The sequence below is a fragment of the Tenrec ecaudatus genome, chromosome 11 (assembly GCF_050624435.1).
Source record: "Tenrec ecaudatus isolate mTenEca1 chromosome 11, mTenEca1.hap1, whole genome shotgun sequence".
Taxonomy (NCBI): domain Eukaryota; kingdom Metazoa; phylum Chordata; class Mammalia; order Afrosoricida; family Tenrecidae; genus Tenrec; species Tenrec ecaudatus.
The window spans coordinates 62,595,366-62,607,450 of record NC_134540.1 but is presented as its reverse complement, the minus strand read 5'-3'; positions in this window follow the sequence as shown (position 1 = coordinate 62,607,450).

Sequence of the window (12,085 nt, the reverse complement as noted above, 5' to 3'; positions counted from 1 at the left end):
GCCACTTTATAAAAGCACCCCCAATGAAACACACTTACAAAACTGACAATAGGGAACCAGAGATGTCAATACACAGTGAAAAGTATTATGAAGCAAATAGATGGAATAGTTTAGAATCTTTAGATATAAGACATTCCAGTGGAGAGAAAGTGAACTCCAGGAGAGAATAAATGGCTTTGAACATGAGAAGAAATGAATAGCTACCTACATAATCACAAAGAAATGGAGAAACCTCATCATTCCATTCTGCTGTGCATAGGGTTATGCTATGGGCCTGAGCTGGCTCGATGGCACCTGAATAACATCATGGAAAAAGACAATGGAAAAGTTCAATATCATTAGTCAAAACAAAATCAGAGATTGATAGTGAAACAGACCATCAATTGCTTGTATGCAATTTCAAGCTGAAGCTCACAAAAATGAAAGCAATTTCACAAGAGTAAAAGTATGCCCTTGACTATATCCCAGTCTGAATTTAGAGACTGTTACCAACAGACAGTATCAGAGAAATGATTATAGGAGATCAAAATGATAAACCTGACTTGAATGATTAAATCCTTCTCACTTGATCCTTCCTCTGATACACATTGGACCTGACTTGGTTTTCAACATTCTCTCTCTCTCTCTTTCATTCATATTGGGATTGATTTCTAATGTATTTTGTCATTGTGAGTAGCCCTCTTGAATTTTTGTTACATGTTTCTCAGTATAAGAAACTCAGGATGGTTGGATCTATAGAGACAGCAAGTAGAATAAGACTTCCTGGGGCTACAAGTGGGGAGGGAGGTGAAGGGGAGCTGATATCAAGGAGTTCAAGAATGAAGATAATGTTTTGAAACTGATTATGGTAGCAATTGTATAAGACTGCTTGATGTGACTGAACTATGGAATGATATACTATCATTAATCCAAGAAAAAATTTTAAAGAATAAATTGATTGTACTGAACACTCCATTTATCAAAACTCAAAGATCAGATGAGCTATTAGATGGCATCAAGAAAATAATACATGATATCATTATAAATGGAGAAAAGATTTAAACTGTCATGGATTTAGTTTTACTTGTTCTGTAATCAATGCCAAGAAATCAGATGAAGCTTTGGGAAAATCTGCTGCGGAAGGAAGATCTCTTTAAAATGTCAAAAATCCAGGGTGTTACTTTGAGAATGAAGGAGTGCCTGGCCCATGGCATGATCTTTTCAATTTCTTCATGTGCATTTTGAAGCTGGATGATACATAAGGAAGTGCAGAGAGGAATTTATGCCATGAAATGATGATGTTGGTGAGTAATATTGGATATCCCATAGCTTCCTAGGAGAAACTACCAAATATCTGTTAGAAACATAGTCAGAATGCTTTGTGGAAGCTAGGATGGAGAGACTTAGTCTCCCTTAGTTTCGACATTTTATTAGGAGAATCCAATCTCTGGAAAAGGACATTGTACTGGTGAAAAAGAGGAAGACCCTCATGGACATGGATTGATGTAGTGGCTATAACATTGGGCTCAAACATGGTAATCATTATGAGGAAGGTGCAGTACTAGGCAGGGTGCGGCTCTGTGGCACCTAGGGTCACTATGAATTGGAAGTGACAGAAAGGCACCTAACAATAACATATGTTCATGGTCTGAAGGGGTTCCAGTGTAACTTGGCAGAGAGACATGTAAACACATATATACTAAGCCTTGTGTCTGGGTTGCACTGTACAATTAGGTATCCTGGTCCCATTGGCTCCTGAGCACCCCAAATATGGCTTGTCTGAATTGATATGTGATCTGGGTATAAAACACACTGTATTTTTGAGTCTTGATTTCAAACACAATCTAAAGTATTTCATCAATCCTAAAGAATTAATTATTTGTTGGACTGATGATATTTTGGATATATTGGATAAAATAAAACTCATTATTAATATAAGGTTCCTATGATTCATTTTACTTAAAAATCCTGTTATTAGAAAATGTACAATTACACATTATATGGCTAGTATATTTTTAATGGGCACTTCTCCATTATGAGTGAAAGATGGGGTTTTTGACTCCTGTGAACAGTTATGGCCCTGGAAATTCTGGGACGACTCTGAGTCAACATTGACTTGATGGCAATGAGTGAGGGAACAAGGGAGTGAGTTCTATGATGGGTTTGGCACCCACTGAAAATGGAAAAGTTTCAAAGGAATCGTGGGGAAATAGGAGTTTTATAGGCAGAGGCAAAGAAGGTTAAAGAAAATAACTCAATCTAGCTTTAGTGATTCAGACAGCAGGCCAGTTGAGATAAAAAGAAGTAAATTGAAATAGTGCATGTTACTTCAGAAGACCCCCAAACAAAACATCAAATCCCTACTGCCATCGAGCTGATTCTGACTTCGGATGGGGTTTTCAAAACTTTGCATCTTGTCACAGGAACAGATAGTCTTACCTTTCTCCCAAGAAGTGGCTGATGGGTTTGAGTCGCTGACCTTGAGGTTGCCAACAGCACCACCACCAGGCCTCCTCTCCTGAAGATGGGAAGTTGCCTAGGGATGAGAACCTATCTTCAACCATGGGACATTAGGATATTTATCACATTGTGCGTGGGCCCAGATTTTCAACTTAAAAATTAGCCTGCTCTATTTGGTCTAACATTTACTTAATTCGCTCCAAATGTGATGGTTGAAACTGCTTCGTCCTCTTTGGTGAGGCATGTGATATTAGCTGGTAGCCATGATTTTGCAGGCCTATACACCAGAGGCTGGCCATTCCCCACCTCTGCATCAGACGAGACAGTGGAGTCTCCCACGCCATCACAGGGCTTTCTGTGAAATCATTCTGACTCTCTTGTGGTCCTCTGAAGCAGGGCCTTTAAACTCGCAGGCGAAAGGGTGACTGAGGAGTGTTCAAGGAGTGTTCCTGGTGTTCTGTTGTCCCTGCTCAATGATGACCTGAAATCGAGTACAACCAAATGAATGGAGGAGAAAGCTGCTGGTTCCTGAGATTTTGGGGAGAGGAGCTGGAATTAGAGCTGGACGTTCTATCCCATGCAAGAAGGAAGGATGAGACTCGACGTAGAGACCTACATCACCTCCCAACTCTGCAGTCTGGATTTGGTGTCTAAGGTTTTGAGAAAGGTCCTCATGAAGAGGGACCTGCAAGGCTCACCCCTCCACTGTGAGCTCTCTGTAGACAACGTATGAGGTTTGCTCAGTGAATGCTGTTCACATTATTTCCGCATGCCCGACACTGGCTGGGTGGCCTTTAGGGTCTGAGAAAAGGTAGAAAGGCACCAGAATAGTGGGATAGGTATTTTTGTCCATGCAACTTGAGAAAATTGAGCTTAAATGCCTTGTTCAGGCAGATCTTCAAATCCAGTTCATGAATTAGAGGTCCTTTGCCTTGTCCTCTTGAAGGGGATAGTACCTCCCTGGTCCCCTGCTCTTGCTCCTCCATTTCCCACTCACTCTTAGGCCCCATGGTAAACAGACAAGGAGGCCTCAGTGGGAGCGGTGGGGCCAGGGGTCCAGGAGCAGGCGTGGAAGCCCTGATGTGTCTTCTGCAGGGCGCGGAGGAGGGTGTGCTCCGGAGGAAGCATGCTCAGCAGGTTTGTGTGGTGCCCTTCTCGCACGGGGCACAGACAGCAGCTCTGTTTTTGGCAAAGGGAGAGGAAACAACCGACAAGGAGACTCTTTGATCTGGGCTTCTTCCTTCTGTGACTTGTCCCTTTGTCATGTAAGTCAAAATAACCCGTCTGGAGCCCCCACCAATTCAAGCAGAGCACTCAGAGAGCACGCCATTCTGCGATGTTCTGCCAGGCAGATGTCTGAATCCAACCCAGAAGGGCCAGTTTTGAGCTTTCAGGAACCAAATTGTGAAAATATCGGACTGTAAGTGGAATCAGTGGAGGCCTTTTGGGACAACAGGCATTTCTGAAGCTTCAGAGGAGCCATCTGGTAAGCCTCTGCCTCCTCACATTCAATGCCCAAGGATCTGAACACTGTGTCAAGTGAGCAGGAAAGAATGGAAGGCTTCAAACAGTGATGCTGCTAGCTCCCATCCTGTCGGTCCCGACTCACAGGGACCCCAGCACAATGGACCAGAATGATCCGTTGAGTTTTCACTGCCTGGTTTTAAAAAATGGATCGCCAGGCCCTTTCCCCCAACTTGTCATATGAAATAAAAAACCAAACCGGTGGCTGTCAATCTCAACGCAATGGCCACCGCGAGTGTTGTACAGGCGAAGGATCCCTAGGATGTTCTTGGCTGTAATGAGTTCAGAAGCAGATACGGCAGGCCTTTCTTTTGTGATGTTGCCGGGTGAGTTTGCAACACTGACATTGATGTTAATAAACCAAACTCAAAGCCATCGAGTTGTGTCTGGCCCAGCGGGCCTACAGGACAGGATAGAACTGTCCGGTGATTTTCTGAGATTGTAACTCTTTTTAAATACAAACAGTTTTATTGACACTTAATCCACATATCACACAATTCAATAGTTCAATCATATCATTACCACAATCCATTTTAGAACACTTTCTTTTTTTTTTTTTTACCCCATGGTTAAATCACTTTAAAAATGAGTTGTGTAATCACCATCAGTTTGATTGTTCCCTCCCCCGCTCCCTCATACCTTGTTCATTTCCCCAACTCCTCACCCTCCCCACCTCCACCTCCCCTATGAACCCTTGCATCAGTTCTTATCTCTATGCATCTACTCCTTCTGTGCTTTGCAAACTGGAAAACCCAAGAGAAACACTAAAAACCAGAAACAAAATAAAATGGTAAGGATAAAATAATAATAATACAAAGATAAAAATACAAATAGTGAGAAAGAAAGAAAAAGACCTCCGTGAAGAATGTAACTCTTTACAGGAGAAGAAAGCCTCATTGTTTCTCCGCAGAGTGGCTATTGGCTTTGAGCTGCAGACTTTGTGGTTGGGAGCCCGGCATGTAGCCACTATGCTATCAGGGGTCCTTTTACAAGAATAGGGGACCACACATTCTTTATACCATCCAAGGGCTCGTCAATCAATCATAGCACTGAACATGAGAGACAGCTTAGGGGGCCTTTAAAGTCTCACTTTACAGATGTAGGAACAGAGGCAATGAGGGAGGTGGCAGAATCATCTAATCGGTGATGGCCAGGGTCAGTTTGGGAACTTGGGATCCAGTCCTCCCGCTGGGACAGAAGGTTGCTGCATGAGAAATTTCACCTGTCAGGAAGCAGCGGACACAGAAATTCTGAAATTTATCTCATCAGAGAATCTTTCTCCAAGCTAGGACTCCTAGGATGTTGGAAGAAGTTCAGTCAGCCCTGGGAAAGAGTTTGGCATTTAGCTCCACCAGGAAGAGACTCCGAATTCTCTGTACCTCTCTCCATGTTGCTGAATGAGAACCAGCTGGACTTGCTGGATTAATCAGAGAAGGTGTGGAGAGAATGTCAAGAAATCCTCCTGAGAATCCAAATCGATACCAAGCATGAAAAACAAAGCTGCCTTTCAAGACTCGAAGTTCACAAAGAAAAGTTTCTTTGCTGCTAAAATAAATTGGAATACCACAAAAATGGTTAAAACCCAGTTCAAGTTTTTCAATTTTGTTTTTTGGCTTTGTTTTGTTTTCTTCAGACAGTTTTTAGCATTGAAAAGGAATTTCCCATCATGCATCTGGGCATCTTTGGATTTATATGAGGAGGAGAAACATTATGAAGTCAATGAGTTGTTCGTTAATCCGTAGCTTCTTGTCACCTCTGCCCAGGCACCCAGGACTGCTGCTCTTTTCAGCTGCCCACTCATGCCAGAATCGGCCCATTTTCCTAAGAATAATTTCATTTTGTAACTCTCTTCTCTTCACCCTCATTGACATTCACCAGGTATATCACCTTCGCAGCCATACGCCCCTTTCTTCAAGCCCTTGCTCAGCATCCTACAAACAGGTTAAGTAATGAAGACGTTAAAGCAAACCAGCTGCCCTCAACTCATGCTTGTGGTGACTCCAGGTGTGTCCGACTAGGGTGACTCCGTGTGTCCATAGGGGTTTCAATGGCAGACTTGGGGGAGCAGGTCACCGGATTTTTTTCCGTGGTGTCTCTGGACATCTGTTAGCAGTTGAATGCTTAACTATGAGTGCTACCAGGGGATCCTGGGAAATAACTATAGAGTATGTTAAAGTTTGCATCTTTGAACACAGACTGCGCTTTGGGGCAAGTCATTTAATATCTCAGGGGTGCCATTGTCTTGTCAGTGAATAAATGGTGTTTGCTGTAGCAACCTAAGGGGATTGTCGCAAGATGTCAAATGCATGCGAATTAACAAATATGAAAGATATGCCAAATGGTGGCATGCTTCATAAAGTATGTTAGTATTAGGAAATGTCTTAATTTAAAGACATAAGATTTTCCCGAGCTCATGTGTGGCTAAAGGGAAGATCAAAGATGGTAGACACCCGGTTCCCCAGTTCTCCCTATGTAGAGTCTATATTTCTCTGCCCATGCCTAAATCTTGCCCTAATCTTTTGTTTAACTTTTCCCTTGCCTTGTTTACTGCTGCTAGAAAAGAGAGGAGAGGGCACCCGTGGCCAACTAGCCTCTCCCTGCCTTCTAACACGGAGATGGTGCAAAAATGACGCCAAGTTTAGCTGAGTGCCTGGAGAAGCTTAAAGCTGTGTCTTGTGCCAGAGTGTCTCAAGAGGGCAGTGACGAGTTGAATCAAGCACTTCAAGCTGAGTGGGGCTAGTCTCCGTAGCCAGAATTGGTTTCAGGGGCTCCACCACAATGATATGCCTGTCAACCCCCACCCCCACCCCTTCTCCTGATCCTGTTTTAGCAGCTGCTGTAAGAGGATCCTCAAAGGATAGGCCCTGAGCTATCAGGAGTCTTCAAAACTATCTGCCCCCAGATGTCCTCAGGCCCTGTGGAGAAGGGCACTGGCCAACCTGGGTGTGAGGTCAGCTGCTCCTGTTTTCTTGTTTCCATGCTCTTCTGGGTCACTTTGGATTGTGTTAATCAGAGACTCCTGCCCTTGGTCCTCAGACCCAATGAACAGCCGGAATGGCCACCTATCTTGCTAGGCTCCTTTGCGTATGCAAATAGACCTCAGCCCCAGCAGCATCACATTGACAGTTGGTCTACAAGGTGTTCGAGTGTTAGGTGAGACGCTGCCACGAGATGGCAGCAGAGGACTAAGATTACTTCGTGGTTGAGCGGGGAGGCACCATGGAGGCAGGGAGATGGGGTTGCCTTAGCAGAGGGTCCAGTTGAAAAGGTACCTCTATTTTAGAGGGCTGGAAGTTCAATACTGGGAGTCACAGACAGATTTCAGGAAATTGTTAAGGTGGGACTTGAATAGAACGAATGTCCATCATATATTGAATGCGTAGTATGAGCCAAGCAATGTGCAAAAACAACTTCACCTGCGTGATATGATCTGTTTTTTGGAACAACCTTGTGATAGTTGTGAGGAAACAGCTTCAGACTAGTTAAATTACTTGCACAAATTCACATAGCTGCTAAGTGGTGGTGCTAGGAATACAACATCCAGGGCTGCCTGGCTTTAGAGCCCGAGTTGTGAAATTGTGCAAGGCTCAGGGCAAACTTGTTATCCTTGGTGCTAACTGCAAGGTTAGAAGTTCACATCCAGCAATGGCTTCTTGGGAGAAGGGTGAAGCTACCTGTTCTCATAAAAGATTTACAGAAACTCTATAAAGGGTCTCTCTGAGTTGGAATCTAGATGATTCTTATACATAAGAACCACCTGGGGATCTTGTTAACTTGTTAATCCAGAGTCTGAATAATTAGGGTAGAAAAGCAAATTCTCAGCAGGGTGGTCGAATTAGGCTCATCCCTTATGAGCCCTGTGGGTGGTTACGGGTTGGGCTGTGCTCCACGTGGTGGACAGTTCAGCACCACGAACAGCGCTACAGGAGCGCGACTGGACTTTCTAGTGCTGTGACCAGGTGCCTTCCCAGAAATCCAGAAGGGTGTGTGGTGAGCGAGTCAGCGTTGGTTAGCTGGCAGTGAGTTTGGTTTGTCACTGTGCGATGGAGTCACTGCTTTGACGTTAACTTTAGACCGATAACTCTCCATCCAAACCAAACCGGTTGCCACGGAGTTGATTCCAACCCGGGAACGTCCGGGTACAGACAGAGTGCTCAGTAGGGTTTTCCCAGAAGGGACCTTTGGAAGCCATCTTTTCCAATCGTGGTCCAGCGCTTAACTTTTTCTGCCTCCCATCAAGCAAAGTCATGATTTCAGGGTTCACCTTAGCTCTGCCCCTGATTTGTGCAAAGCTTTTACTTCTACTCCGTTCCCTTCTATTCCTAGGAGAAAAGTCTTTGTGGCACTTGGAATTTCTCTCTTCATTAGCATGACAAACAGGCTACTTCTATCAAGGGCAGCCAGGTGAGACTGGCCTGGAATTTAGAATCTCCGTATAAATAAAGTCTCAGCTTTAAGCATTAATGAAAGACATGGGATCTTTATGGCACCATTCATCTGTGCTCTTGCCAGTTCCGTATCTGGGGAGTGTCTTCTATCTTTGCCCCTGCCAGTCACTGTGGACCTTCGTCCTGATGTGCAGCAGTCCAGGTTCTTCACAAGAGCCCTTAGCCATCCCCAACTATCATCTAATGTGTAAAACCTAACATTGCTTCTATTTGTCTTACTAGTTAGTAATTTCTGGATGATTTTAACTTATTGCTTTGTGCCTTTACATTTTTCTCACCCCCCCCTTTGAAATAGGTACACCACATTTTTTTCCCAGTAAGAGAAAAATGTAGTAAATGCTGCTTTATAAACAAGCCTTTTATTCAGGGAGATGAGCCTGGTGGAATGAAAGTTATGAGCCTGAAATTCCTGATGGAGATGATTTGCCAAGGGAAGAGCTGTTTATAGCTTTCATGTAGCCATTTACAAAGAGTGTGAGAGAGAGCAAAAACCTCATTAATTTTCACCTTATTTGTTTGAAATTTGTGATTATTTCCTAGGAGATGGGAAACCATTTTTACTGAGTTTTCAAAAGGAGAAAAAAAAAGGCAATGTTTAGGAAAAAGGGATAATTCCCTTGGATTTTAAATTACTTTTGATAGTCTCATTTACATATCAGCAGTTAATATGCGCATTATGCATTTTCCTGACATATTCCTTAGATGAATAGATTGTGACCTTCTACATTAACACCAACCTCTGGCCTTAAAATCTGATTGTGTGGTCTATTGGGATACCATTTAAGCTCGGACGGTCTGGAAGTTCAGTGATTGGCCCAGAAAGATGCTTCAAGCTAACTTCTAGGGACAGTCAATGGGTTATGGGAGAGAAAAAATTGTGTGGGACAATGTTACGATTGACTTTATTAAAAAACGATTATTGTGTGAAGGAAAAGAAACTCTTTGCAAGGGGAAAATATAAAACCCAGCATTACAGTGGGAAAGGGACTATCATAACAAGGAAAAAGAGAATCTCTCTCTCTGAGCTTCTGCTCCATTGGCACACAGATGGCGAAGCGTTCCACAAGGGGACCAGCAGACAAATACAGACACACAGAAGCCACCCACGGTGGGACCTCAGGTGTACTGTTGCAGAACTGCACTCTGTAAGCTTTCCACTGGGTGGTGTTTTGAGAGTACAATCACCAAGCCTTTCTTCTGAGGTGCCCTTGTCTTCTTGAACTGCTAACCTCTCGGTTAGCAGCCTAATGCGAGAACCTCTCGGTTAGCAGCCTAATGCGAGAACCATGTGCGCCAACCTCCGTCCTCCAATCATTAGATGATAAAGGAGCACCGAACGAGTGCGCAAAGGCTAGTGAACTCTAGGTTTACGACCTTCCGTAAATCATAGGTTACATTGTTTTCTTAATAATTCAAACAGAATTCATAAACACAACTTTTTATGTGTGTTTTCAGCAGGAACATAGAAGAACTCCAGAAACCCAGGTGCCAGCAGGTATAAGATCAAAAATGATACTGAGAAAAAAAATTTTTTTTTTGGATACAAACACGGACTCTTTCCAACTAAGTAAGAACCTTAAGACAGTAGTTTCCTAACGTGTTTCCTTAGCAGCGGTGCTCTCTCTGATGGAAATCTAGGGCAGAGACTTGATACATAAACAAGATACAAGTGGGGATGCTCAGATTCTAACCGAGCTAAGAGGTTCCGAGTCTGGCCTGCTCAGATCACACGTTCTGTTTGGTCTTCCAGGAATTCCAACACAGCTCCCAGAGATGCCCAGGTCAGCACATGGAATCACCTGGGCACCTTTACAAACTTCCAGATTCCCCTTCCCTCCCAACCCTGACCAATTGAATCAGAATCTCCGAGGGCAGATTCCTAGCTCCGTATGAACGACTCCCAGGTGATCCTAATGCGCAGCTAGCGTCAAGACCCCTGTGTTATGATTAAGGCGCCCTGGTCCCGCAGTGGTTAAAGCCTTCAGCTGCTAACCCTGCTGTCTGCAGGGCAAAGAGGGGGCAGCCTGCCACATTGCACAGGCCTGGGAAACCCTGTGGGGCAGTTCTAATCTGCCCTTACGATGTTGCTGTGAGTCGGAATTGACTTGATAGCAATGGCTATCGGCTTTTTGGCTTGGTGCTATGATCGACAAAATATGATTAGCAAACGATTGCCCCAAAGCATAAGATGGGAATAGTCTTAAACTTCCCAAGGAGTTCTGGTTGGGCAGCGATGAAGCACTTAACTGCTAAACGAAAGCTAGCCAGTTTGAACCACCTGCCATTCTTCAGGGAAAAAGACTTGGCAATCGATGCCCATAAAGTTCCCAGCTTTGGAATCCTTCTGGGCCAGTTCTACCCTGTTTTATGGGATCATTAGGAGTCAGTGTGAACTTGATGATGAAGCGTTTGGCTTTTATTTTGGGGGGTTTCAGACTGCATATGGGATACTGAAGAGGGAGGGGCTGAACTTGGGTTTGCACTGGGTTTTATTTTGGTGTCTATCAGGGCTAGACCCTCTGGGCTAGAAACGATGCTCTTCCAGGAACATAGTCTTTGGAAAAGAGACAGTTGTCTGAACATTGGGGTGACTGAGGCAGGGGGAGGGGGTCCAGCTATTGTTGTGACCTCCCCTCCTCTAGTTTTGTCCCCTCTTTCTCTTTTTGCTGAGTAAACCCAATGGGGCAGTTGCACTCCGTCCTCTCGTTTCCCAATGGGTTAGACTTGATCCAATGGTAATGGATTTTGGGTTCGGCTTCTGTTTCCCCCACCCCCTGAGCTGCAAATGTTCACCAGGAGTCAAAACAGTCAAATGAATAGCTGTTGGGTTGATCTGATTCATAAAACCCCCATGCACGTTAAAGTAGAATCGTGCCCATAATGTATTCACTGGCTTATTTTTAAACAAGTAATCCAAAGCATCTCTATGTGGACTTGAATCTGCAGCTCCGTGGTTAGCAACTGAGCCCATAAACTCACGGTGTCGTCCCAGGACCCCTCCCTAGCAGCCCTTAGCAACTGCTCTTGCTCGCTCCCTTTGATGTGTAAGAGGGCCCGGCTTAGGTCTCCTTGGTTCCCAATGTTTTATCGAAAGAAGCAATTCGGGTGCGAGGGAAAGTTGTATGAATTTGAAGTAGCAGGACATCTAAGAAGGTATCCATCCCACTGAGTAGCTTCAGGTTTTGTTATTTTAATTAATTGCAGGTCCTGTCCTCCCTAATGGGTATGATATAGCATAGCAGAGATACATCATGTGAGTGTACTTGGTGTGAGTCCACACACAGATCAGAAATTCGGGGGTAGTAACACCCCACCACTCCTGCTTTGAGCAATCCTCACAGTGACTTATGGGAGCTGTGGATCCTTTGGTCCTTGGTGGGATAATTGCGGAGGCCATGGTGGCTTAGTTGAAGATATCTTGTTCTATGAAGGAGGTCCGAGTTTGCTACCTGCATCTAATGAAAACTGCTGTGGCCTAAAACAACAGAAATTTATTCTCTCATCATTCTGGGAGCTAGAAGTCTGGAATCTATAGGGCAAGGGCATGCATCTTCTGAAAGCCCTTTCTTGACTTGTCATGTGAATTCCTGGTTCTTGGTCTGTGGCTGCCGCTACATCTCTACCTAGGGACCCTCTCCACATGATCTGTTCCTCTACATGCCTCCATGTGTCTC